The following is a 27,600-nucleotide window of genomic DNA, read 5'->3' as shown; positions in this document are numbered from 1 at the left end:
AGTATCTAAAGAGGCAACAGATACAAAATATCCAAGAGATTTGGGAGGATTGTTTTCCTCATTGAACTTTGTTTTAATGGGTCTCAAAATTCTGTGACAGATTTTTGGTCAGGTTGTTTCCGTTAGAAAGTACTGATTTAAAAAAGTAATAACTTAAAACCGCCACATTCACAAACACATGGTCCACAGAACACTCTCCTTTCCTTCTGAAAGCTTAATGATGAACTGTGATCATTAACCACTCTTTTACTGTTAAACTTAACTGGCCAGTTGAGAGAAGCAGCTCTGAGACCATTCTTCCACCACTGATTAAGACTAGGGTGACAAGTATTAGGGATAATATTCACTTAGCCTTCTGAGCTTTCTGGCCAGACTTGGTGACCTTGCCAACTCCAGATGCCTTCTTGTCCACTGCTTTGATGACACCCACAGCAACCGTTTGTCGCATGTTACAAACAGCAGAATGACCCAGAGGAGGGTATTTAGAGAAGCTGTCAACACGCATGGGCGTGCCAGGAACCACATCAACCGTAGCAGCATCACCAGATTTCCAGGATTCAGGGCCAGCTTCCAGCTTCTTCCCTGAACGGTGATCAAGCTTCTCCTTCAGCTCAGTACACTTGCAAGCGGGGTGAGCTGTGTGACAGTCGTGCACAGATGCACGGCCAGCACTGATTGCCCTGCGTGGCTCAAGGTAATCCCCTGAGCCGTGAAGCCACCTGCTTCCATTGGTGGGTTCTTTTGCCGTTAACAGCCATGTTGCTGTTGCCGTGATGAACATCTTTGCCAGACAAGTTCTTGACATTGAAGCCCACGTTGTCCCCAGGAAGAGCTTCACTCAAAGCTTCATGGTGCATTTCAGCAGACTTTGATTCAGTTGCAAGGTTGGCTGGAGCAAAAGCGGCCACCATGCTGGATTTGAAAACACAAGCCTCCATGGGGACAGTACCACCTTCGCCACCAATTTTGTAGACGTCCTGGAGGGGCAGACACAGGGCGTATCAGTTGGATGCGCTGGTGGCAGGATGCGGTCCAGAGCTTCAAGGATTGTGGTTCCACTGGCATTCCTGTCCTTACCAGTGAGTTCCCATCCCTTGAACCAAGGCGTGTTAGCAGTTGGCTCTAGCATGTTGTCACCATTCCAATCAGAACTTGGCACAAATGCTGCCGTGTCAGGGTTGGAGCCTGTTTTCTTAATGTAGGTGCTGACTTCCTTAATGAGTTCCTTGTTTTTCTTCTGGCTGCAGGGTGGCTCAGTGGGATCCATTTTGTTAACACTGACAACTAGTTGTTTCATGCCCAGTGTGTAAGCCAGAGGAGCACGCTCACAGGTCTGCCCATTCACCTTCTTCAGATTCACCAGTGCCTGCGTCAGCAAGGAGAACAGCACAGTCAGCCTGAGATGTGCCTGCCCTCATGTTTTCCGTAGTCTCTGTGTCCTGAGGCATCAGTGATGGTCCCATCACACTTGCTGCTGCTCTTGGATTTCCACAGGGAGATATCGATGGTCATGCTGCACTCGTATTCAGCTCTCAGTTTATCCAAGACCCAAACATACTTGAAAGAGACCTTTCCCATCTCCAGCAGCCTGGTTCTCAAAATTGTCAGTGGTTCTTTCGTCAGTGCCATCACGTTTGTAGATCAGATGGTCAGTGGTGGTAGATTTGCCCAAGTCTGTGTGTCCAGTGAAGATGCTGATGGGAGTTTTTTTCTTTCTCATTTTGACTTAGATTTGTAGTGGTTTCTCATGACACCTGTTGTGGCAGTAAACCTCTTGCAAAAAAGTGAAAGGATTTTCTTTACGGTGATATAAAGTTAACCTAAAAATAATCTGAAATTCCCAGTGTAGAAGGTTGATTTAGGGATTAGGGGCCTAAATAAATACGACTGTAGCTGCAATTACACTAACTAGGCTAGAATTGCAAAAGATCAGTCCTCACGCTTTGCAAAAAGATCACTGGATGCAGTGAAAGTGGAATTTCTCCCTTCTGGACGTTGCTACCCAAGTAGGCAACTCAAGGGACCTTAATGCCTGCCTCTAATGCAAGACAGACTGCATTCAGGGCAGAAAACCAGACCTGATGGCTGGATGGCTGGCTTCAGCATGGAAGTTCCCACATTTCTAAGGGTATATGCCAAAAGTATGCTTAATGCCTCGGCAGGTTTGGTAGCTCACTGTGCTGGAGAAACAACCATAGCGCTGGTCTCTGGGGACATGTTATACCAAAACTAAGGTGGTACGTACGTGAACTGATAATTCACAGGAATCTGACAGCTTTCAAGAGCGTAATCGCATTATTTTTCTTAGGAGAGAATGTAAGAAACCATAAGATCTCAGCCTGAACGCTCAGTGACACCTTATGGCTCTATCTGTGAAATGTATCATTATTTGGTTATTCATGCTAGAGGACAACAGTTTTTTTTAAAAACCAAGGGAATAAAGCAATGACTTCTGAAGTTTTACTCATCTTAAGAGGCATTTTTCCAGGAATGCCGTTATTCCTGGGGCCACAGAGTTCTATGTGCCTGACCTAACAGGCTAATTTTAGACTCCTTCCTCCTCTACTGTTTGATGGTGAAGAGTCTTTTTTTTTTTAACAATAAAAACAGCATCTTTGACCAAAGGCCATGATCAAAGCTGCTCTTTGAATGGGAAATAAAACTTTCAAACAACTGAAAATTCACCATCTGAAATTCCAGATTCTGCAGTTATAAAAGAGTAAAGTATCTGTATTTCCCCCTTCAACTCATGAATATATCCAAGCTGAATCTTGTAATTCTAGAGTCGTGGGTAATAGAAAAATACACATTGTAAAATAACTGCAATTCCAATGGCAATCACAAGTTCCATTAAATAGACACTTTTATAATAATAAGCTGTTAGTATTAGATTTACTTCATGAGGTCAGGTAGTTTTTTAAAACACTACTATATTTTATGAGGTTTGTTTTAGAAAGCTAATTTCATTAATTCCACATCTTTCCTTCCCTTGGGAATCTTGAATCGGCTGAGACAGGGGTATGTATTTGTGGAATCTCTCTCAATAACAAACAGGAGCAAGAGACATTTCTGCCAGGTTCTTAATAGACAAAGTATATAAAAACCTAGAAATGTATTCCTACAACTGTGGACTGATCAAGTTTTTATGAATTTCATATTATATGCACCAAAAACTGTATTTAAACTCTGAAGTGGATGCTTCTTTACACCAAGGAAGGACATTGTGGTGCAGAGCATAAACGTGAGAACTAAAATGGCTTGTCTTAAACTGTTACGACACTCCCCACCTGTGTGAATTTCCTCAGTTCCCTCCTCCATGAAGTCAGGAAGATTGACACTAACCTCGCGGGGTTGTGGGAAGGATTGCTCTATATACTGCCGTGTAGAGTGCCTGCGCGGAGTAGGAGCTTCGCAAATGTCAGCTGTCACCACCATCATCATCTTTTTTCATCATCTAGCTGGTTTCTGTGTTAGGATTATCATTTTTATAAAGTGAGTTCCATACATAATGATATAAATAATTAAGAGAGATTAAATGAAATGTTCTGTCAGGTGTTAAGAAATATACCATACCAGTTCCTACAATTAAAAAATACGAAAAAATACATAGGGAAGCAAAAGCCATAACAAAATGAAAATGCGAACGAAGTGACCACTGACAAAATTAGCCCTAACACAAACATTATTTCTGTTTAATACCAGCGTCTGTGTGCTCATCCTATCAAAGACTGGTTTCTCAACAAGTACAAGGCAAGTTCAGTTAGATTATAAAGTGAAACTGGAAATGATTCAGATTACATGAAATGAATTAAAATGATAAAGAACTGCTGAGATCACGTTCCAAGCCACCAATAAACGAGAAAGCCAACAAGGATGACAACAGAATAGTTCTAACGAGTGACTTGACTGTCAGAGGACTGAGAGAGGCCCTTGGAAAAATTGATGAAGCACCTTAATATGTTTTGTAAAAATGATGTGTTTATTATACTGTAGAAACCAAATATGCAGTAAAAAAAAATCTAATAATGTGTTGTCAGGTGTACAAAAAATCACGCCAATAAAACACTCGATTTTCACTATCCTTCTAATTAGAACACTGTTTCAGTTATCGTAGAGATTTTCTTAACTGAGTTAAAATCAGGTTACTTTTCTATTCTTTGGTTTATTCTTTCACAATTTATTCTGTTTTATCCTAGTTTTCAGTGATTGCTCCTTAAGGAGCCTTTTCATGGAATTATCCTCAGAGAATAAGTATCTACTATGTATGAAATAAAAGTTTGTATAAAAATTATTAAAAATTTTAAATTACATAAAGTGATACAGATGGTTCTCTGTATTACCCTTGCTTAACGCTCAAATAGATGATTTTATATAAAGTGGTTCTATGGTTATAGTATAAAGAATATCCCACCATATCTTCAATTTATAAAAAGGAATTTATTCTGAGGAGTTCAAGTTGCTTCCTACAAAATTTACAAATTGACCCATCTAGAGCCTGAAATAACTCTCAATTTTATTTTTCTTCTCTACCAAAGACTAACAGACTACAATCCCAGAGGAATGACCACAGTAAATCCCAAGCTAGTAATCTTTCCAAATATAGTTACACCTCATTTATCCGACACCACTGGAGAATGAAGTATTAACTGGAAAATCCACCGTGATTCTGAAGCTGGTCTTGACCGCTTCCTCAGGAAGACTCTTCGTTATTCTTTCTTCCTTAGTAGTATCTAGAACACACCCGATAACAATAATATTGTATTTGAATTATTTGCTTATGTGTTTATTGAACCATTACATAGCAGACTCTTTGAGGACGAAGAACATGTTTTTTACTCATCTTTGTGTCCACGACACTCAGTACAGGTCTGGCACACAGTAGAAAAGCAATTAATCTCTGTCACATAAGGAAGAGGGAGGTAGGGAGGAGGAAGGACTCAGACTTTTTATTTTAACAGAAATCTTTCTCAATTACAGCACTCTCTCCTTTTTCCTAGCAGAGTGAACTAAACATGCTTGTTAAACTTTTTTGGATGACAGAGGGCCGTAGTTTGGAACACTATCCCTCTGTGCTGTAATAAAGATGCTTTTCAGTGCTCTTCAGACTCCTAGGTTGATCTTTCCAGGAATTCATAACTGTGGCGGAATGAAGTGGGGATTCCCCTTGTAATTGGCAGGAGGAAAAGCCAGGTACCTAAGCATGTGAAACCAGCAACCTTAACCCGGAGGACACAGTCCTGGACCCAAGTGAGGGCCTGGCTCCATGGCAGCTCAGAGGTCTTCTCTGTATTCCCACGTTCAGAGTTTAGAAAGTTAGTTCATATGTAATTCCATTATCTGTGTTTCATAAAATCTCCCCTTCTAAATACATTGGAATTGCAGATTTTCAAAGTGTTCTCAAGAGGCAAGTATAATTTTTGAATTAATTAAAATGCTTAATTATGTAAAACCCCCAAAACATCTCAGTGCTCACTGAGAATTACACAAAGATAAAAGCATGTCATTTTGCAGTGTCTGGAGAAGGGCAAAAATGAAAAGTTCTGTTTCTTTTTTTTTTTTTTTTTTTTTAATTTTATTTTATTTATTTATTTATTTATTTTTATTTTTGACTGTGTTGGGTCTTCGTTTCTGTACGAGGGCTCTCTCTAGTTGCGCCAAGCAGGGGCCACTCTTCATCGCGGTGCGCAGGCCTCTCACTATCCCGGCCTCTCTTGTTGCGGAGCACAGGCTCCAGACACGCAGGCTCAGTAGTTGTGGCTCACGGGCCTAGCTGCTCCACGGCATGTGGGATCTTCCCAGACCAGGGATCGAACCGGTGTCCCCTGCATTGGCAGGTAGATTCTCAACCACTTCGCCACCAGGGAAGCCCAAAAGTTCTGTTTCTTAAATAGTAGTTTTTAACCGCTACAAATGTTTATTTTGTAGATCAAGGTCCATTTCAAATATGCTACCATTAGAGCAGTTTCCAAAGTCCACAGATAACAGTTACAAAGGTCAAGAGAAGTTATTTAGAAATGACTTGTCATTTAATTCCAAAAGGAGGGAATGACTAGACAGTGCTTTGTTTTCTCAGAGAAGGAACTTGCACAGTGGGCTACCACCAGCCCATTCATGCCTGACTTAGGCCCGAGGAACCGAGGGGATCTCTCCAGGGTGCACGGCCAGGTTAACGAGCCTGCCTGTGTCTGTCCACACCCCGCAGGCCTGCCAGAATGGCGTTTCTCAAAGCAAGTGCTACACTTGAGCCGGCAGGTCCAGTGCTCTGCCACTACCTGTAGCAACACCACGATCCTGAAACAGTGCAAGAAACATGAGCGGAGACACAAAAGTAGTCGTTTGCCCAGAGCCCGTGAAAAGCAGCAGAGCGTGAGCTCTGACAGAAATGTGAGGCTGACCGTGCGGAACAGTTGAAAGAGGCTGAAGGCAGAGCGGGACCAGGTGCGGCTCCTTCACCATCAGCTCCTTTGTCCCTGGCACTCCCACCCCCTCCCAAAGCGCGGAAACAGCAAAGCAAAAGGAAAAGAACAAGCGCGAGGGTTCAGATTTTGCTTCTAAAATTTAGTGTCCTTGGGCAGTTTATTGACTGTATCTGAGTCTCAGTCCTCACAGGGTTACAATGGGATTAAATGAGATACTGTGTGTAACGGGCAGGGTATTGTGCCCAGCATAGGCAAGCACTCGATCCAGGATGGTTTGTGGCACGTTAACTTAAAGCGTATGAGGTGCTCTTTTGCTTTTCTTAGAGACAAATGATTAGGTATTTAAAGACCTGTTTTCAGTTCCCTTGTGATATTCTGACAGCCACCTTGAAACAAGAGAGATAGATATGAACAACATGAAAGTGATCTTGTAAGCAAGACGTTGTCTTTAACCGTATAATTTAATATATCACCCTGTAATTTATAGTTACAGAACAAGTGAATCAGTTTGATCCTGACAGACTCATGTCCTTAAAAAAATCCTAAAATTCAAGTATCAACTATTCAGTTTTTTACAAAGGACTTACTGATACTGTCCATGGAGCTATTCAACACTCATTTCCACCCCTTCTTTTCAAGAGGTTCGTTGTATAGAATATTTTATCATGACAAACGTATTACATGTTTCTACACTAATTTCATTGGCAGAGCTTAGTGAACTTTATGACCCATGGTACACAAAACTTGTTAAAAAAAACTTACTGTTTATATTTTGCTCTAAGACGTTGACTCAGCAAGGCAGAATAACTACACTATTGTATACCGTATGGGTATACAGCTAGTAGCTAATTCAGAACACAAAATTCAGTTTTGTGTCTCTTCTTAAAACAGATTTCCTTCTGTCTTTGAAGATGCAGCATTTTCAGAGGAGGACTTTCTACCTAAGTATAGGTGACATATGTTTAGGAATCAGGAGTCAGGCAGCGTTGCTAGAGCCATATCACCCCCCCAGAGATAGAAACCTTCGGTGTCTCTAGTTCTTTTTCGTTCTCTCTCCATTCAGTATATTTATTTTCTGAAAATCGTCCCTGGTGATTGAGAGCACTCATGTAGAATTAATGGCTTTAATGGAAAGGCTATGCTCCCAGACTCCTCAAATCTCTTTGGAATGAAATTTCACATATACAATTAAAACAGATAAAAAAAAAAACCCCTAAATCTGCCTGTTATAATGGGTTCTACTGGGAATTGAAAAGGAATCAAATACTTAAATATTTTCTGTGCGTATGCTTGCAGCCTCATTTGTGTGTGTATATATACATATATACACACACATGTACACACTTCTCCGGGTACTGGCATTCTCAGGACTCAGTGAATGAAAGCTGGCCCTTTAGAGGAAGGAATTAAGTAAGCGATCAGCCAACAGGTAAGAAAAAAAGCGCTTAGGATAACAAACACTGTTACAGTTTCTTGCTTCTCAGAAGTCCGTATCAGCACATCAACTTTTCATTGCCCAAGCAAGGTGTGCTGATGACTTAGTGTTTATCCATTCTGGTTCCCTATTCCTTCTGGTCCATGGAAGGATTATGCTTTCCCCCTCCTTGCAGTTGAGCAAGACCGAGAGACAGTTTCTGGCCAATGGGATTTGGGCCAGATGAAAGCCTTTAATTGCTAATTCGAGACTCTCCACTCTCTCCTTCCCTGCCATGGCAGTCATGGTAATAAGTTCAAAGCAGCCTCTATTTACTAAGCTACTGACATAGGAATCATAGCCCAGGAGAATCACTCTGCTACACAGTCTCTATGTGCAGTGAGAAATAAACCCCTGTTCTGTTAATTACTGAAGTTTTGATGTTTGTTATGCAACATAACTCAGCCTGTCCTGATTGATAACAAAGATTTAACGTTTGTTTTTCCTCGGAGGGCTAGTTCCGCAAGCTACTTGGAGTTTGTGTGAGGTTTACTGAAAAGGGGAGATGAGTCTCAGGCAAACATTTTACAGGGTAAAGGGTACTGCTGAGGAGTAGAGGAAAACGTTCAGGGGATATTCAAAACAAAGATGAGGAGGTGAAGTCGAGGAATATACTTGGGTATAGGAAGAAATGAAATAATCCACAAAAGTAAATTCTGGAGAAGAGTTTTCAGGGAACATATGGAAGTGAAGAATTTGTCTACAGCCAGTGTCGGTCTGACATGAGGATAAAGTCTTGGCTCTAAGCTCACATCCCTCTTTGACTTACCTAACAGCACTTAACTGCAGGCACAGTCTCTGCAACTCTTGGGATTCATTTTTGAGCAAGCGTGCAATATTTGTCTACTTCACAGCCAAGATTTCTTTGGTAACAGTGACTCTTGCTCTGTAGGTGGCTGTCTGGCTCAAGCCCTTGATCATCTGACTACACTGGGTATATTCCATCCTGTTTCTTTACCGTCTTCCTGGGTTCTGACTCACTGCTTTCGCCTGGTTCTAAGGACAGCCCAGAGACTACTTCTGCTGCTCAGAACTGGCAGCTTCACACATGAACCAAAAACTTTCAGAGGTGGCAGAATATCTAACAATACAATTCGGAAAGTCGTAGATCGTTTACATGAGAGCTAAAAAAAATTTCACGTAGTTGTAGAGGGTATGTGTATATTGCTTTTACACTGCTTTATGTGGTTAGTAAACAGAGAGACATGAATGACAGCAGGATATTTTTTATCCTTTAAAGGTAATGCTGTAGAAAAAGGAGGAGTCATAGCATTAATCATTCAGGACAGGTTTTATAGATCAGGGATTTTAATTTCTGTGAGGATTGTGACAGTATTATAGTTTGATGTTTTCTAGCATCAGAGGTCTAAATTGGCCAGTCCCAATCTAGGGTGTGCAAAAAAAAGTAACTTTACTTTCTGAAGTGATCTCTTTCTAGTTCTCAGCTGCCATTCCCAACCATGTTATAAAACACACAACCTCGCCTTTTAAAAAGGTATCTCAGTATCTTCTCACTGGAAACACTTTTTTTTTTTTTTTTTTGCGGTACGCGGGCCTCTCACTGCTGTGGCCTCTCCCGTTGCGCAGCACAGGCTCCGGACGCGCAGGCTCAGTGGCCATGGCTCACGGGCCCAGCCGCTCCGCGGCACGTGGGATCCTCCCGGACCGGGGCACGAACCCGCGTCCCCTGCATCGGCAGGCGGACCCTCAACCACTGTGCCACCAGGGAAGCCCGGAACACTTTCTTTTGACCAATTATTCAGTCTATAAAAATTTCTGCTCCTCTCTAGGGTTCTCCTCTCCCTCTTACTCAAGATGGCATTTGAGTACAGGCGAGGCATCCCCCCTCTTGCTGTGCTTCCAGTGATATCTTACATGGGCTTGACCTCTGGGCCTCTGGCCTGTCCTCACTGCATCCACGGGGTCAGTAGGAGAGCTGTGGCAGGGGCTGCAGAGGCATGCCTTTCTGTCTGTGTAGGAATCTGCACTCAGCTGCCTTCCCCTCGCTCTGGAAACCAAGTCAGTTTTAACCCTACAGTTCCCTCAGCATCTCCCAACTCTTTATCAGGACCTTGAAATTCTTGGTTGCTTTCTCTGCACTACCCGGGAGTTTGTAGAATCCTGTAAAAACTACCCTCTGGTCCATCCGCTGGGAAAACCTTCCTCAGACTTCATTCCTCTGTCCATTACTTCTGTGCCACGATGGACACAACACTTTGTCCCCAACAGAACTTTCTGAAAGGCTTGCAGTTTTTGCAGGCTCTTGCCCCAGAGAAGCCAAGCGACAGCCTGACAATTTCGGGCTTACCCTTCAGCTTTTCTGAGCATCCTGTCTTGTTCCACCTCTTAGTGTGAAAGTCAGGGAGGATGAAGGGAACTTGGTCCCTCCTCAGGACTGCCCCACGCTAGGCTCATCCACTCAGAATCTCTGTGTCCCCCAACACTTGTGGACCTGAAAGGTATGGGATTTTCTTTGCAAGGTATTTGGAATTTTTCTTCTCACTATGATTATAATACAGTTAATCCTCCAAACTTGTTTTTTCTTATGTAAAAACTCAGCTTTGGAAGTTCTTAGAAAACGTTTTCACCACTTGAAAGCCTGGCTTACAAAGCTTTGAACTTAAAAAAAAAAAATCTATTTTCAAACCCAAAGTTAAGCTTCCCTGTTGGTAGTTGGCAATCCGAGCAATAAGTTTCAGCCTTGTAGGTTACTTAAGAATAGTCCTAATGGCAGGAGGGGGAGAGGGGCTGGGGTGGGAGGTGGAGTAAAGAGAGGGGAATAGCATGACTGAAAAAGAAAAGGTCGCTGGATAAGGATCCTCAGTACTAACTGGCCATCAGAGAATGGTACCACGTCAGGGGAGCGGAGCCTCTGATTACAATTCTTTAGTACCCACGGTACCAACTGTGGTCTCATATGTAACTTAGTCTTCTCCTTCAGAAAGCAGGTTGAGCCAGAAGTTTTCACGAATGAACCAAGGTTTTCCACAATATAATAAGGAAGTAATAGTGCTTTCTCCATAACTGTCCATGACTCTGTGATGAGTAAAAAAGTAAAAGAAACTTACAGAAAACATGGATAAATTTTGTATTTTTCTAGTATTGTGAATAAAATTCTATTGGTGCTAAAGAACACCCACTAAATACAGCTTAGGGGTAGTATTTATATAAGAGAATATCTTATTAGTTAATACGCAGTACATTACAGTCTTTAGTGAACAGTGAATGCCTTTATAAGTGTATATATTTTTGTAGCTAAACCTTCACCAGCAGTCCGTCAAAGCAGTATCATATCTCCACCAGTGGATTGCTTGCAGATCTTTGATAGCTAAATACATTTCACTGAAAGTTATGCCTTGATGGTTGGGTAAATGGCATTTTCAACCTACGTGTGACGATAGTATCTGAAAGCAAAATCTGGACCCAGTAGGTTAATGATAAGTGAAAGGTACTAACCTTTTATTATTCTAGGATATTAACAACTCGACTAAAGGCATTTGGCAGATGTGGGACGAATGTTCACATAGCTGACTATTTTATTTTAGTCAAATAAAGAATATTTGCTTAACACGAGACTTAACGTTTGTTGCAACTCAACAGGCTGGCAGTTTTCTTTCACTGTCAATTATTAGCTTTAAAATAAACACATAGTTAGAAACTACCTTTTAAGGAAGGGGGGAAACCTGGAGTTAGCTAGGCTTACAAATTATAAGGGAGTACAATGCATCCCGACAGAACAATAGATGAATCACACAAAACTGCTTTCTGTTACAGCACCTTCATCAGTTACATCAGCAACAGCTGAAAACCATTAGTTGCTGCTGGCTTGCTCTTCGTGAGATGCTTTTCTTCCTCTTCGGTATCCTGACATCAGTCTGTCACTTTCCTACCCAAACGATGCTTGGGGCTCTGCTAACTTTAAATAATTGAAAAGAATGAAAGAAAATATTTTAGTAATCAAAACGAGAACATCGGTATCTTGTTTATATATTAATCAAATGTGCAGCAGTAGCTGCTCAAAAGAGGATTTTAAAGAAAGTTTTATAAAGGTAATTTAAATGCTTAACATGACAATACAAATAACCAATGTATCGGTTTAGCAGCCTCTACTTTTTGATGTCCGTAACCTTAACTTTTATATTCATTTTATTTTATTTTCCACGCTGCGCGGCTTGCAGGATCTTAGTTCCCTGACCAGGGATTGAACCCGGGGCCATGGCAGTGAAAGCACTGAGTCCTAACCACTGGACCACCAGGGAACTCCCTGTAACTTTAATTTTTAAAATCTCAGTGACTTGTATTATTCTTCTACCCATTTTCTCGCATGACTATTAATTTTGTGAGTAGTCAGTGCTATTAAGATGGACTTCAAGCTCATTTTAAAAAGTACTGGTTTAGGGCTTCCCTGGTGGCGCAGTGGCTGAGAGTCCGCCTGCCGATGCAGGGGACACGGGTTCGTGCCCCAGTCTGGGAAGATCCCACATGCCGCAGAGCGGCTGAGCCCGTGAGCCATGGCCTCTGAGCCTGCGCGTCCGGAGCCTGTGCTCCGCAACGGGAGAGGCCACAACAGTGAGAGGCCCACCTACCGCAGAAAAAACCAAAAAAAAAGTATTGGTTTAGAAATGCAACAGATTTCAGTATATTAATTTTGTATTCTGAAACTTTGCCAGATTCATTGATGAGCTCTAGTAGTTTTCTGGTGACATCTTTAGGATTTTCTATCTATAGTATCGAGTTATCAGCAAACAGTGACAGTTTTACTTCTTCCTTTCCAATTTGGATTTCTCTTCCTTCTCTGATTGCCGTGGCTAGGACTTCCAAAACCATGTTGAATAAAAGAGTGGGCATCCTTGTCTTGTTCCTGATCTTAGAGGAAATGCTTTCAGTTTTTCACCATTGAGAACGATGTTGGCTGTGGGTTTGTCATATATGGCCTTTATTATGTTGAGGTATGTTCCCTCTTTGCCCACCTTCTGAAAAGTTGTTATCATAAATTGGTGTTGAATTTTATCAAAAGCTTTTTCTGCATCTACTGAGATGATCATATAGTTTTTATTCTTCAATTTACTAATGTGTTGTATCACATTGATTGATTTGCAGATGTTGAAAAATCCTTGCATCCCTGGGATAAATCCTACTTGATCATGGTGATGATCCTTTTAATGTATTGTTGGATTTGGTTTCCTAGTATTTTGTTGAGGATTTTTGCATCTATGTGCATCAGTGATATTGGCCTGTGAAGTATCAGTAAGAGAAATTAAGGAAACAATCCCATTTACCGCTGCATCAAAAAGAATAAAATACTTAGGAATAAACCTACCTAAGGAGGCAAAAGATTTGTACTCTGAAAACTATGACACTGATGAAAGAAACTGGACATGACACAAACAGATGGAAAGCTATACTGTGATCCTGGATTGGAAGAATCAATATTGTTACAGTGACCATACTACCCAAGACAGTATACGGATTCAGTGCAATCCCTATCAAAACACCAATGGCATTTTTCATAGAACCAGAACAAAAAATTTTTTAATTTGTATGAAAACACAAAAGACCCTGAATAGCCAAAACAATCTTGAGAAAGAAGAACGGAGCTGGAGAAATCATGCTCCCTGACTTCAGACTATATTGCAAAGCTACAGTAATCAAAACAGCATGGTACTGGCAGAAAAACAGACACACAGAGCAATGGAACAGGATAGAGAGCCCAGAAATAAACCCATGCACTTACGGTCAATTAATCTACGACAGAGGAGGCCAGAATATACAATGGAGAAAAGACAAGACTCTTCAATAAGTGGTGCTGGGAAAACTGGACAGCTTACATGTAAAAGAATGAAATTAGAACATTCTCTAACACCACATACAAAAATAAACTCAAAATGGATTAGAGACCTAACTGTAAGACTGAATACTGTAAGACTCCTAGAGGAAGACATAAATCGCAGCTATATTTTTTTGGATCTGTCTCCTAAAGGAAAGGAAATAAAAGCAAAAATAAACAAATGGGACCTAATTAAACTTAAAAGCTTTTGCACAGCAAAGAAAACCATCAACAAAATGAAAAGACAACCTACTGAATGGGAGAAAATATTTGCAAATGATATGACCAATAAGGGATTAATACCCAACATATATAAACAGCTCATACAACTCAACATCCAAAACACAAACAACCTGATTGAAAATGGGCAGAAAAACTGAACAGACATTTTTCCAAAGAGGAAATGCAGATGGCCAACAGGCACATGAAAAGATGCTCAACATCGCTAATTGTCAGGGAAATGCAAATCAAAACCACAATGAGATATCACATCACACTTGTCAGAATGGCTGTCATGGAACAGAAAAACCCACAAATAACAATGTTGGTTAGGATGTGGAGAAAAGAGAACCCTGGTACACTATTAATGGGAATGCAAATTGATGCAGCCACTGTGGAAAACAGTATGGAGGTTTCTCAGAAAAATAAAAGTAGAACTACCGTATGACCCAGTAGTTCCACTTCTGGATATATATCCCTCCAAAACACAAAAACACTCATCAGAAAAGATACATGCACCCCAGTGTTCATAGCAGCATTATTTACAGTTGCCAAGACACGGAAGCAACCTAAGTGTCCATCGACAGAGGAATGGATAAAGATGATGTGGTATATATATGTACAATGGGATATTACTCAGCCATTAAAAAGAATGAAATAATGCCATTTGCAGCAACAGGGATGGACCTAGAGATTGTCACACTAAGTGAAGTCAGACAGGGAAAGACAAATATCATATGATATTGCTTACATTTGGAATCTAAAAAAAAAAAAAAAATGATACAGATGAACTTATTTACAAAACAGAAACAGACTCACAGACTTAGAGAACACACTTACGGTTACCAGGGGGGATGAGGGTGGGGGTGGATAGACTGGGAGTTTGGGATTGACATACACACTACTATATATAAAATAGATAACTAAAAAGGACCTACTGTATAGCACAGGGAACTCTGCTCAGTATTCTGTAATAACCTAAATGGGAAAAGAATTTCCAAAAGAATAAATACATGTACACGTATACCTGAATCACCGTGCTGTACACTCGAAACTAACACAACATTGTTAGTCAACTATAATCCAATATTAAATAACAATTTTAGAAAATAAAAGAAGTATTGGTTTTTGTAATAGTTACTGTGGTCAAAATTCTGAAGAACATTTTATAATGATATTTCTTAAGCCACATAGAGTAAATGATACATAACAAAATGATAAAGACAAAAAGCTGTGTTGGATCTACTGTGCTGAGAGCTGCTAAACTCTCTACAGCATTGTGTTCATTAACCTGTGCTAAATTTTAATAGGCAATAGGAGTTTAGTACGGGGCGTCCAGAAGACGGACACCTCTCAGCCATCAAGACCTAGCCCTCTCCGCCGTGTAGCTGGAGTGTCGTTCAGCCTTCTGTTTGCCACGGCCAGAGCTCCACTCAGTTTCCAAAGGTTAGTTGCAACTTAGTGCAGTTTTAGGCAGGTGGTCTCCACATTCAAGTGGATCGCAGTCGGTGAATCTCTAGTCAGAGGCAGAACTAGACCTGTGCGAGCAAGGGCAGCCATGCTGACAGACACCTTGTGCTTAAGGGCAGACTTCCCTCCCCTGCATCCAGGATCTCATGAGGATGTTGTTTCTACACTCCAGGGCTGCGGACCTGGTGGAGCGTCTGCAGCTGAGTTCAGAACAAGAAGACCTCACATAGGCAATGTTTTTTACTCTACCCACCAACTTTTCTTTTTCAAAAAATTGTTTCCTCATTTAATTAATGCATCCTCTCATGCATGAAACATTTATGCATCACTTAAGTGCTAGATGCTATGGTATATGAAATTTAATATTACAGTATCCACACTCAGAGGAGCACAGTCTAGAGGAAGAGACAGACACGTGAACAAACAATTGCAGGACTTCCCTGGTGGCGCAGTGGTTAAGAATCCGCCTGCCAATGCAGGGGACACGGGTTCGAGCCCTGGGCCAGGAAGATCCCACATGCCGTGGAGCAACTAAGCCCGTGTGCCACAACTACTGAGCCTGCGCTCTTGAGCCCACGAGCCACAACTACTGAGCCCATGTGCCACAACTGCTGAAGCCCGCGTGCCTAGAGCCCGTGCTCCGCAACAAGAGAAGCCACCGCAATGAGAAGACTGCACACTGCAACGAAGAGTAGCCCCCGCTCACCACAACTAGAGAAAGCCCGTGGGCAGCAACAAAGACCCAATGCAGCCAAAAATTAATAAATAAATTTATTTTTTTTAATTGCAGAACAGTGTTGTAAGACTAGAAGATTCTAGAATAAAGATGAAAGAGAATTCTTGTTTTCTTTCAAAGAGATGTCTTTGAGAAGTATTTTTTAATATGCATAAATCACATTTAAATAATTTGCTGAGGATCCTACTGTGAAGACTGTCTCCAGTAAAGGGTGCATAGGCTGTCCTTACTCTGCATTTCTTTGCACTTTGTCACTTGAACTTGGCTCACACTACGCTATCTCATTAGCATCCATACTTTCATTCTCAGTTTTTCATCCTTTCACTTACTTCTTGCAGTGGGATCCTGCAGGAAGCAACTCCGAGACAGTGGGAAGTGATGGTAGGAGTGGAGGTGATTATACTCACTTACGTTAAGACAAACAGAAAAAGTTCTAGGGCATTAGCTTGCTTCATAACGTCTGCACGAAATTACATGAATGACTCAGCGCAAAGAGTTTTGTGGCTCTGAGGCTTTTTTATGTGTATGAGCTTTTGGTTTCTTTATTACAGACAGCAGGAGTTGGCCAACACGTGACCTCTGGGAAAGTTTTTCCAGAATGTTTTTTGACAGGTTTTTAAGTGACTCTGAGGTTGAAAAGGGAGAGTGAGCTGGTGCCTCTGTTGTGAAATGTCAACAGCCATTGAGAGGGAATGAAACTCTCTGAACCAAATAAATCAAAGCACTTATGTTTGAAGAAAAACAGGTTGAGCAACATCAATAACATGGTTAGACACCCCTAAATCGGCAGATTTCTGATAAATCAGAACTGGAAAGAGAACTTATGGAATAACGAGCGTAGTAAATCATTTGCCAATTTAACGATTGTTCATTTGAAAACTAGTTTTGGTTGGTGTTTCTGGCTTTTAGATCTGTTTTTAAGTATAAAAATAAAACAATGTCATAAGCCCAAACTGGAAACTGGTCAAGTGCCACGAAGGTAGAGTGGATGGTTTATGATAGATTCACATGTTGGATTACTACACAGCAATAAGGATGCATAAACTACAAGTACGCAAATGTGGACGCATCCCACAAACAACATCGAGCAACAGAAGTCGGACGCAAGAGAGTGCACGCTGTGTAAGTGCATTCGCGTATGGTCCCGAGCAGTCCAGGTTCGTCAGCGGTGTTGGACGTGCTTTCTGTTTAGAGGGGGCAGGAAACAGCAACTGAAAGGGAGCCTAAGGCGCTGGCGGTGTTGCTTGGCTGGTCTGGGCACTGGTTAGACAGGTGTGTTCACTGCAGAAGCATTCTTCCAGCTGTATACTTCCACTCGCGCACTCTTCTGTATGCATGCTGTGCTTGGCAAAGGGTTACCTACAAAGTAATATGCTTGTTCACTTCAGAAGAGTTTTGGAAAAGCAGAATATATTACCTGTTTAATCTTGCGTCTTGCTCTTATTTTCATTTAATGTTAAGCTATAAGCATATTCGCATGTCATTTAATATGTTTCATTGAAGGAACTTTAATACCTTCATTATGTTAAGATATTTTTGGAAGTAAGGAAATATTCATTGTATATGTATTCACTCACACATATACAAGTAGTAGGTAGGGTTGTAGCATACAAACCACAGTTAAAAATCTGAGAGAGAATAACTTTTCTGTCCTTTTTCCTGTCAGACCAGAAGGCTTATGCTGCTAGATGCAAAAGCACCGTTCCCCCTACGCAGCAAGGACAATGATGCGGGAGAAGTTCTCCAAAGAAATGCTTCCCTTTATAATTTGTCCTGAAATATCAGTTCTTTTAACTGTGAGACCTTGGTTATAGTTTTCCACAGTTAAGAAGTAGGGAAAATAACATAAAGATGTATTCTTGGCCTTAAGGTTTATTAAGGGAAGTTTCCTCTTCCCTTTTCTGTTAAGTTCACCTCATCAACTCAGGCTGATGCTAAGTACTAATTCATCTACCTTCCATAATATTTGCAATGAAAAAATATAAATATGTGTTTTTGGTGCCAGGAACAAGTCAGAAATCTAAAAATAAACACATAGGAATAAATAATAAAGTTGAATATAAATAAATACACTGGTACACTACAGAATTCACCGCGTTCTGCAGCCAGAGGCCTGGTTTCTATAATGTTAAAATTCAGTTTATGACCATATAGGCTGGTTCTCAAAATCTCACAGAGATGAAAATACATGTTTATAAAGCAATGGAGAATGTTATATGTAATCTAATCAGCTAAAACAAATTCTCCGTAATGCCTGGATTCCCCTTTCAATCTAAAGAGACGTAAATAGTGTTACCATCAACACTTTCTCTCCCTTACTAATCTTACCAAATTTGGCATTTCAAACCAAATTTGTCTCTGTTGTAAATAATAAGTTTTTAAAAACATCTTAGGCAGGAAGTCAACAAATGTTTATTCCTTTTCACTTCCCTCACTATCAATTATTGTGTTTGTTTTATGGAACTGTATACACATAGTTTTTTAGTCTTTTGGTGTTTTCAGACTTTTACATCATCTAATTGATCCCTTTTGAGAATTAAGATAAAATGATATACAGCAGTGTTGTTTAGTTTTCATAAGGAGGAAATTTGGGCCGGATGTGTTTCCAAATAAATAGTGTGATCAGTGATTACACTATTAAAATTATTGAGGCATTTTCAGAAAAGAAAAAACAGGGTAAAGAAAGGAAGGAAAAGGGCAAAGGTCATGAATTAGAATATAGCTTATGCAGATAAGAGTGGCTGTGCGGGACATAGTTTTATAATGCTGCCTTTCGTTTCTGTTCGCAGCTGTCAGCTGGTTTAGATGCTAGTAAAACGTAGGCTTATACCTAAGCTTACGTATGCTTAAGTGTTTAGCTTGTGGTCTTTTACATCGAAGGTAAAGGGCACAAGTAGAAAAATATGTATATTATACATAAACTACCAGAGTTCCTAAGTCCAAAATAAGATCTACGATGCCCTGCAGGTAGAATCTCAACAGTATAGCTTTGAATAATTATACTTCAGTTTCCTTATCCATAAAATGGGGATAAGGCTATTACCTAAAACTATAAAGATTAAATGAGTTCATACATATCGGTCACTTAAAGTAGTGCCTGGCACACAGGAAGTGCTCTGTAGAAGTTCACCATTATTACTACAATTGACCTCATGACCAATAAGACAGTTTGTGGCTTCTAGCATGCCTGTAGTCCTGCTGCCAATATTTAATGCCGCAGTCTGTTGGAAAATCCACAGTGCAAGGACTCTGTGAGCATGTTACTCTTGGAACCATGGTCCGTATTTCACAAGAAACACTCATCATTTTTGTGATAAAGTTAATATGACTTACTCATTTGTATAGTCAGAAGGGTCTACAAGTAAGCTAAATAAAAGTGTCCCCCTGGTGTTGCTGGCGGAGAGGAGCTGCTGTGAAAGGTAAGGGCGTACACAACAGAAGTGTAGGAAGTGAGGATGTAGAGTAGGATGGGGAGGTGCACTGCTGGTTAAAGGTAAACGAGTGCTGTACGTATCTGCGCTAAAGATCCCATGAACCTAAGCATCCTTTTCTCAGGTTCCCACTCCCAGTTATTCACAGGGTTCACACGCACACCCACCATCCCCAGCACTCAGTCTTCCCTTTTCTGACCTATGTACAGGCTACACGAGGACATTTATTTCCCATACAGGCCAGGAAGGGTTTTCAGGACTAGAGATTTTACATCATTTTGAAAATTCTCACTGTGTACCGCTCTAGGATGGTTCCTCAGAAAAACAGTATCTTCCATGTGTCTTGTTTCTCTAACATTTTGTTTGTTTGTTTGTTTGTTTTGCGGTACGCGGGCCTCTCACTGTTGTGGCCTTTCCCGTCGCGGAGCACAGGCTCCGGACGCGCAGGCTCAGCGGCCATGGCTCACGGGCCCAGCCGCTCCACGGCACGTGGGATCTTCCCGGACCGGGGCACGAACCCGTGTCCCCTGCATCGGCAGGCAGACTCTCAACCACTGCGCCACCAGGGAAGCCCTCTCTAACATTTTGAAACACGTATTGTAGTCTAGTTATGTACGTTTATATTAAGGAGGGTTAGGTGTGATTAGGTACTTAATAATGACAACCTGTAATTATTTTTATGATCCTCAGCTGTTCAGATTTCATATTTGTTTTTCAAGAGCATGACAGGCGCTCCCAGTTGCTTGCCACGCGTGCCACAACTGCTGAGCCCGCGCACCACAACTACTGAGCCTGCGCACCACAACTACTGAGCCTGTGCACCACAACTAGAGGGAGAAGCCCGCACACCGCAGCGAAAGATCCTGTGTGCTGCAACTAAGACCTGACACAGCCAAAACTAAAATAAATCTTTTTTTAAAAAAAAGATTATGGTGCATAGTAGATGCAAATTATTTTTGCTCACTTGTCAAAAACCAGTTTATAATTACTCTGTATTTTAGCTAAAAACTCAATGTAAATAAATATTGATGATTTTGAACATTGAAACCCTGATTACCAAATAGACAAAACTATTTTTTTAAAGAGTAATGGCTCTTCAGAAATCCAGCACAATGTGTACATCCTTTATTCATTACAGTGTTGTAGGAAATGTGGAGCCTGACAGAACTACGTTCACATGTGGCCTCCAGTATGTTAACTATACAACCCCAGCAAAACAGTTAAGCTTCTGGGCCTCATTTTATCCGCATGTTAAATGTTAAATGACTGAAAATTCACAGTATTATCCAAATATTGAAAGATTTTTAATGTTTTCCTTCTTTTTGTCCTAACCCCTTTTCTATAAATATTTCAATATACGCAGTTATTCCCAATAATTAAGAATAAATTAAAACAGGGACTTCCCTGGTGGCGCAGTGCTTAAGAATCCGCCTGCCAATGCAGGGGACACGGGTTCGAGCCCTGGTCTGGGAAGCTCCCACATGCCGCGGAGCAACTAAGCCCATGCACCATAACTACTGAGCCTGTGCTCTGGTGCCCGTGCTCCGCAACAAGAGAAGCCACTGCAATGAGAAGCCTGCGCACTGCAACGAGGAGTAGCCCCCGCTTGCTGCAACTAGAGAAAGCCCGCTCACATCAGTGAAGACCCGACGCAGCCCAAAATAAAAAAATTTTTTTAAAAGAATAAACTGAAACAGACACAAAATTCATCATGCTGACTTCTTTGATTATTTTAAGTCAAGTTGAAATTAAATAATTTCAGAAAGCACAATTATATTTTCATAATGTAGTTTAAAGATAGATGGTGGTAATGTAATAAAAATATACCTTTTTCCAAGGTAATGTTGAAGAAGAGCATGGGAAGACTGTAGTAATCCTCAAATGAGGTAAATAATCAGGGACAGAGCCAAGAAAAAACAAGTATGTGTCAAAAGCAAAGAGAATTTGACATTTGCCAATGCAGGGGACACGGGTTCGAGCCCTGGTCTGGGAAGATGCCGCGGAGCAACTAAGCCCATGCGCCACAGCTACTGAGCCTGTGCTCTGGTGCCCGTGCTCCGCAACAAGAGAAGCCACCGCAATGAGAAGCCTGCGCACTGCAACGAGGAGTAGCCCCTGCTTGCTGCAACTAGAGAAAGCCCGCTCACTTCAGTGAAGACCCAACGCAGCCAAACATAAAAAAAATTTTTTAAAAGAATAAACTGAAACAGACACAAAATTCATCATGCTGACTTCTTTGATTATTTTAGGTCAAGTTGAAATTAAATAATTTCAGAAAGCACAATTATATTTTCATAATGTAGTTTAAAGATAGATGGTGGTAATGTAATAAAAATATACCTTTTTCCAAGGTAATGTTGAAGAAGAGCATGGGAAGACTGTAGTAATCCTCAAATGAGGTAAATAATCAGGGACAGAGCCAAGAAAAAACAAGTATGTGTCAAAAGCAAAGAGAATTTGACATTAGCAGTGTTTTCTAATTAAAACTGACATATAAAACATAATTATTAAGTTAGATTTAAAAAAACCAACCCCACTGTATCATCTTTTCTCCCTCATTAAATGGAAGAAAACATTTAAATTGGGGGCTCGGTGTGTGCTTTTAATTTTTAATTTAATTTTTAAATTTTGAAATAGGCTTTTTAAAAGTTGCAACAATAGTACAAAGTTTCTTCACAAAGAATTCCCACATGCCCTTCACTCAGCTTCCTCAAATGTTAACATCTTATATAACCACAATACAAGTATCAAAATCAGAAAAAAATTAGCATTGATATTACTCTGTTACCTAATCTACAGACCTTTATTTGCGTTTTGTTAATCGTCCTGCTAATGTCCTTCTAGTCTAGGGGTCCAATCCAGGACCCTCCATTGTACTGAGTCATCAAGTCTGTTTAGCCTCCTTTAATCTGCACAGTTCCTCTGTTCATCTTTCATAATCTTGACACTTTTGAAGAATACTGGTCAGTATATTTGGCCCCCAAAAGTGGCGTTGTGCCCTTCTCAGTACATCAGATCAGGGAGCACATGATTCCGTATGTCTACTTTGATCACTTTGGTTAAGGAGATTTCAACTTCCTCTGCTATAAAGTTACTATCTTTCCCTTTGTAATTAGAATCTTGTAGTGAGATGCTTTGTGACTATGTAAATATCATGTTTATAATCATATCTTTCTCTCAGTGGTGATTCTTATCTGAAACACTTACTGTGCCGTTTCTTAACGGTGATTTCCTATTTCCATCATTTCCTCTACATGTATCATTGGAGTTTTGTGGCAAGGAGGAGCAGACTTTTCTCCCTTCTGTATTTACTTAGTTATATCTGGATATTTATTTTTATTTTGTGGATTATAAGCCATTACTGGCTTATATTGTTCCCAGTTTGGCCACCGAGAGCTTGTTAAAGTTGGCTCCTCTGTTCTGTGACATACTTCCATCATTTTTTGAGCATATCCTTACTTTCTGACACACTAGTTCTTCCTGGCTCATCCCATACTTCCCCCGCTTCCCTCCGCCAATCGTGAAGTCAGCCGTTTCTCCAAGGAGCCCTGGTTCCTTGGATCCTTGTTTTCATGCTTAGAAACCAAGACCTATGCACTAGATATGCTCACGGGTGCCATGATATCACTGCTTCTAGGCTCTTTCACGAACAGAGCTAGGAAAGATACAAGGTATACACATACATTCAACTCATTTCTATATCAATATCTAATCTAAAACTATTTGCTTCTCCGATTTCAGTTCAACATTACAAGGTTTATCATAGCTTCCTCCTACAAATAAGGAATTATTTGGAGCTCCTTTCTCTGACATAAGAAACTTGATTCTTAATATCCACGATATATTTATTTGCTCAAGCTCAGATATACATAAAGTAGTTTCAGAATTGCTAACTCACAGTTTAGATTTTGCTGAGTTTTAAATGAGCCTAGTTGGACTGGCACATTTTGATTCTAAAAAGCACGCATGACATGCCAGATATGTATTCAACTGGTGGAAGTGTACCAAAAAACATTCTTCCAGTTTTTTTTTCCTCCAGCTTTATTGAGATATAATTGACATTCAGTACTCTATAAGTTTAAGGTTGGTTTACATATGGCAATGAAAATAATCAATAAACAATTTATAATAGGAATAGAAAAGAGTTTCATTTGAGCCAAACTGAGGACTGTAGTCTGGAAGACAGCCTCCCGGATTACTCTGAGGAATGGCTCCAGAGAAGCACGGTTTTCAGCACAGTTCTCTGTCTTCTCAGAACAAGAACATCAAATAAGTCAGGGATACATTCCTTCAAGGTTTCAAACATAAGATCAGCATGTACACGGTGAGTCAGTATAGGCTTGGCGCCTGGGAAGGGAGTCTTATCATTAAAGGAGGACCAGCATTGGCGTCCCAGGAAGAGAGGCATTTAATCTTTATTTTTAGCATGGACATGCTTTACTTCTGGTCATTGTTGCCCTTTTTTAAAATAATTAAAGCAGAGGTACAGTGTATGTTTGGTAGGCCACACACAGGCTGTTTTAGTTAGCATAAAATTCAAGTTAACTCGTGTATAAGCCAGAATGACATCCCTATAACTCAATATGTGAAAATTTCTTTTATCACATACATCATGAAATAATTATCATAATTTAGTGAACATCCATTGTCTCACATAGACACTAAATTAAAGAAATAGAAGAACAACTTTTTCCCTCGTGGTGAGAACTCTTAAGATTTACTCTCTGGACTTCCCTGTTGGCACAGTGGTTGAGAATCCGCCTGCCAACGCGGGGGACACGGGTTCGAGCCCTGGTCCAGGAAGATCCCACATGCTGCGGAGCAGCTAAGCCCGTGCACCACAACTACTGAGCCTGCACTCTAGAGCCCGCGAGCCACAACTGCTGAGCCTGCGTGCTGCAACTACTGAACCCGTGAGCTTCGAGCCCGTGCTCCACAACAAGAGAAGCCACCGCATTGAGAAGCCCCTGCACCACAGCGAAGAGTAGCCCCCGCTCGACACAGCTAGAGAAAGCCCATGCACAGCAACGAAGACCCAATGCAGCCATAAATAAACAAACAAGTAAATAAAAGCTTTACTCTCGGCAACTTTCATATATAACATACCTCAGTGTGAATTGTATTTATCATGTACATTGCATCCCTAGTACTTATTGATCTTATACATGGAAGTTTCTGGTACCTTTGGACCACCTTCGTCTGATTCCCCCTCCCCACCCTTCACCCCCACATCTGGGAACCACAAATCTGATCTCTTTTTCTATGAATTTGTTTGTTTTCCAAGTATAATTGGCTTAGAACACTATGTTAGTTCCTGGTATGCAGCATAGAGATGCAGTATTTCTATACATTTCAAAACAAATCACCATGATAATTCTAGTTACAATATGTCACCATACAAGATATTATATAGTTATTGACTATATTTCCCACACTGTACGTTTCAAAGCCATGACTCATTTATTTTGCAACTGGAAGTTTGCACCCCTTAATTTCCCTCACCTATTTCTTCCCCCGCCACTACGATCTCCCACCACCTGTTTTTTCTCTGTATCTATAACTCTGTTTTGTTATGTTTGTTCATTTTGTGTGTGTGTGTGTGTGTGTGTGTGTGTGTGTATGTGTGCGTGTTTTGGATTTCGTACATAAGTGAAATCATGCAGTATTGTCTTTCAATGTCTGACTTATTTCACTTAGCATAATACCCACTAGGTCCATCATGTTGTTACAAAAGATAAGATTTTCTTCTTTTTTGTGACTAATATTCCATTGTATATATGCAACACATCTTCTTTATCCATTCATCTGTTAATGTGCACTTAGGTTGCGTCCATATCTTGGCTGTTGTAAATAATGCTTTAGTGAACATAGGGGTGCATATATCTTTTTGAATTGGTGTTTTCATTTTCTTTAGATAAATACCCAGGAGTGGAATTGCTGGATCTTATGGTAGTTGTATTTTTTATTTTTTGAGGTACCTCCATATTGTTTTCCATAGTGGATGCACCAATTTAGAGTCCCACCAGCAGTGCATGAGGGTTCCCTTTTCTCTACATCCTCACCAACATTTATTATTTATTGTCTTTTTGATAATAGTCATTCTGACAGATGTGAGGTGATATCCCATTGTGGTTTTGATTTGCTTTTTTCTCTGATGGTTAGTGATGTTGAGTACCTTTTCATGTGCCCAACGGCCATCTGTATGTCTTCTTAGGAAAAATGTCTATTTATATCCTCTACTCACTTTTTAATTGGATTGTTTGCTCTTTTGGTGTTGAGTTGTATGAGTTTTTGGTATATTACAGATATTAGCCCCTTATGGGCTATATCATTTGAAAATGTATTCTCCCATTCAGCAGGTGGCCTTTTCATTTTGTTAATAATTTTCTTCACTGTGCATATTTGTTTATTTTGACTTTTGTTTCCTTTGCCTGAGGAGACATATCCAAAATAATATTACTAAGACCCATGTCAAGGGCTGTTTTTTCCCCATTGTATATTTTTGCCTCCTTTCTCATAAACTAATTGCCCTTGTAAGTATGGGTTTATTTCGGGGCTCTATTCTGTTCAGTTGATCCCTGTGTCTGTTTTTGTGCTACTACCATACTGTTTTGATGGCTGTAGCTTTGTAGTATAGTTTGAAACCAGGGAGCGTGATACCTTCAGCTTTGTTCTTTCTGAAGATTGTTTTGGCTATTCAGAGTCTTTTGTGTTTCCATACAAATTATAAAATTACCTGTTCTAGTTTTGAGAAAAATGCCATCGGTGTTTTGATAGGGATTGCACTGAATCTGTAGATTGCCTTGGGGAGTATGGTGATTTTAACAATACTGATTCCTCCAGTCCATAAACATGGTGTTTCTTTCCTTCTCTTTGTGTTATCTTCTATTTCTTTCATCAATGTTGTATCGTTTTCCAAGTACAAGTCTTTTTACCTCCTTAGATAATTTTATTTCTGGGTGTTTTTTTTTTTTTGATGTGATTATGAATGGGATTGTCTCCTTAGTTTTTCTAACTGATACTTCATTGTTAGTGTATAGAAATGCAATAGATTTCTGTATATTAATTTTGTATCCTACAACTTTACAGAATTCATAGATTATCTCTAATAGTTTTTTGGTGGTGTCTATAGGATTTTCTATGTATAGTATCATGGCATCTGCAAACAGTGACAGTTTTATTTCTTCCTTTCTAGTTTGGATTCCTTTTATTTTTTTCTCTTGTCTGATTGCTTTGGCTAGGACTTTCAATACTGTGTTGAATAAAAGTGGCTAGAGTGGACATCCTTGTCTTGTTCCTAATCTTAGAGGAAATGCTTTCAGCTTTTCAGTGTTGAGTATGGTGTTAGCTGTGCGTTTGTCCTATATGGCCTTTATTATGTTGAGTCATGTTCTCTCTACACCCACTTTGTGGAGTTTTTATTATGAAATGATTTTGAATTTTGTAAAAAACTTTCTGCATCCACTGAGATGATCATATGATTTTTATTCTTCACTTTCATAGTGTGGTGTATCACATTGAATGATTTGTGGATATTGAACCATACTTGCATCCCTGGAATAAATCCCACTTGATCATATGTGTGATCCTTCTACTATATTGTGGAATTCAGTTTCCTAATATTTTGTTGAGGATTTTTGCATCTATGTTCATCAGTGATATTGGCTTATAATTTTTTTGTGTGTGTGATAACTGTCTGCCTTTGGACTAGGGTAATGCTGGCCTTGTAAAATGAGTTTGGAAACATTTCTTTTCTGCAATATTTTGGAATAGTTTGAGAAGTCATAGGTCTTCTCTAAATGTTTGGTAGAATTCACCTGTGAAGCCATTTGGTCCTGGACTTTCATTTGTTGGGAGTTTTCAAATCACTGATTCAGTTTTATTATTGGTAGTATGTCTGTGCGTATTTTCTATTTCTTCCTAGTTCAGTCTTTGGAGATCAGTCTTTGGAGTTCAGTCTTTGGAGACTGTACATTTCTAGCAGTTTGTCCATATCTTCCACATTGTCTATTTTACTGCTGTAT

At 40.2% G+C, this 27,600-nt stretch overlaps 1 protein-coding gene and 1 pseudogene across 2 annotated transcripts in view; one reads left to right on the top strand and one right to left on the bottom strand.

Moving 5' to 3' along the window:
• LOC116753107 (ubiquitin-conjugating enzyme E2 E2) overlaps positions 1-27,600 on the top strand; it is a 353,959-nt gene that overhangs the window by 120,130 nt on the left and 206,229 nt on the right. The window lies entirely within an intron of this gene.
• Positions 344-1,720, bottom strand: LOC116753106 (annotated as a pseudogene).

Source organism: Phocoena sinus, chromosome 4, assembly GCF_008692025.1.
Source record: "Phocoena sinus isolate mPhoSin1 chromosome 4, mPhoSin1.pri, whole genome shotgun sequence".
NCBI classification, from domain to species: domain Eukaryota; kingdom Metazoa; phylum Chordata; class Mammalia; order Artiodactyla; family Phocoenidae; genus Phocoena; species Phocoena sinus.
The sequence above is the reverse complement of the archived record's forward strand: the minus strand, read 5'-3'. Positions and strand labels throughout refer to the sequence as shown.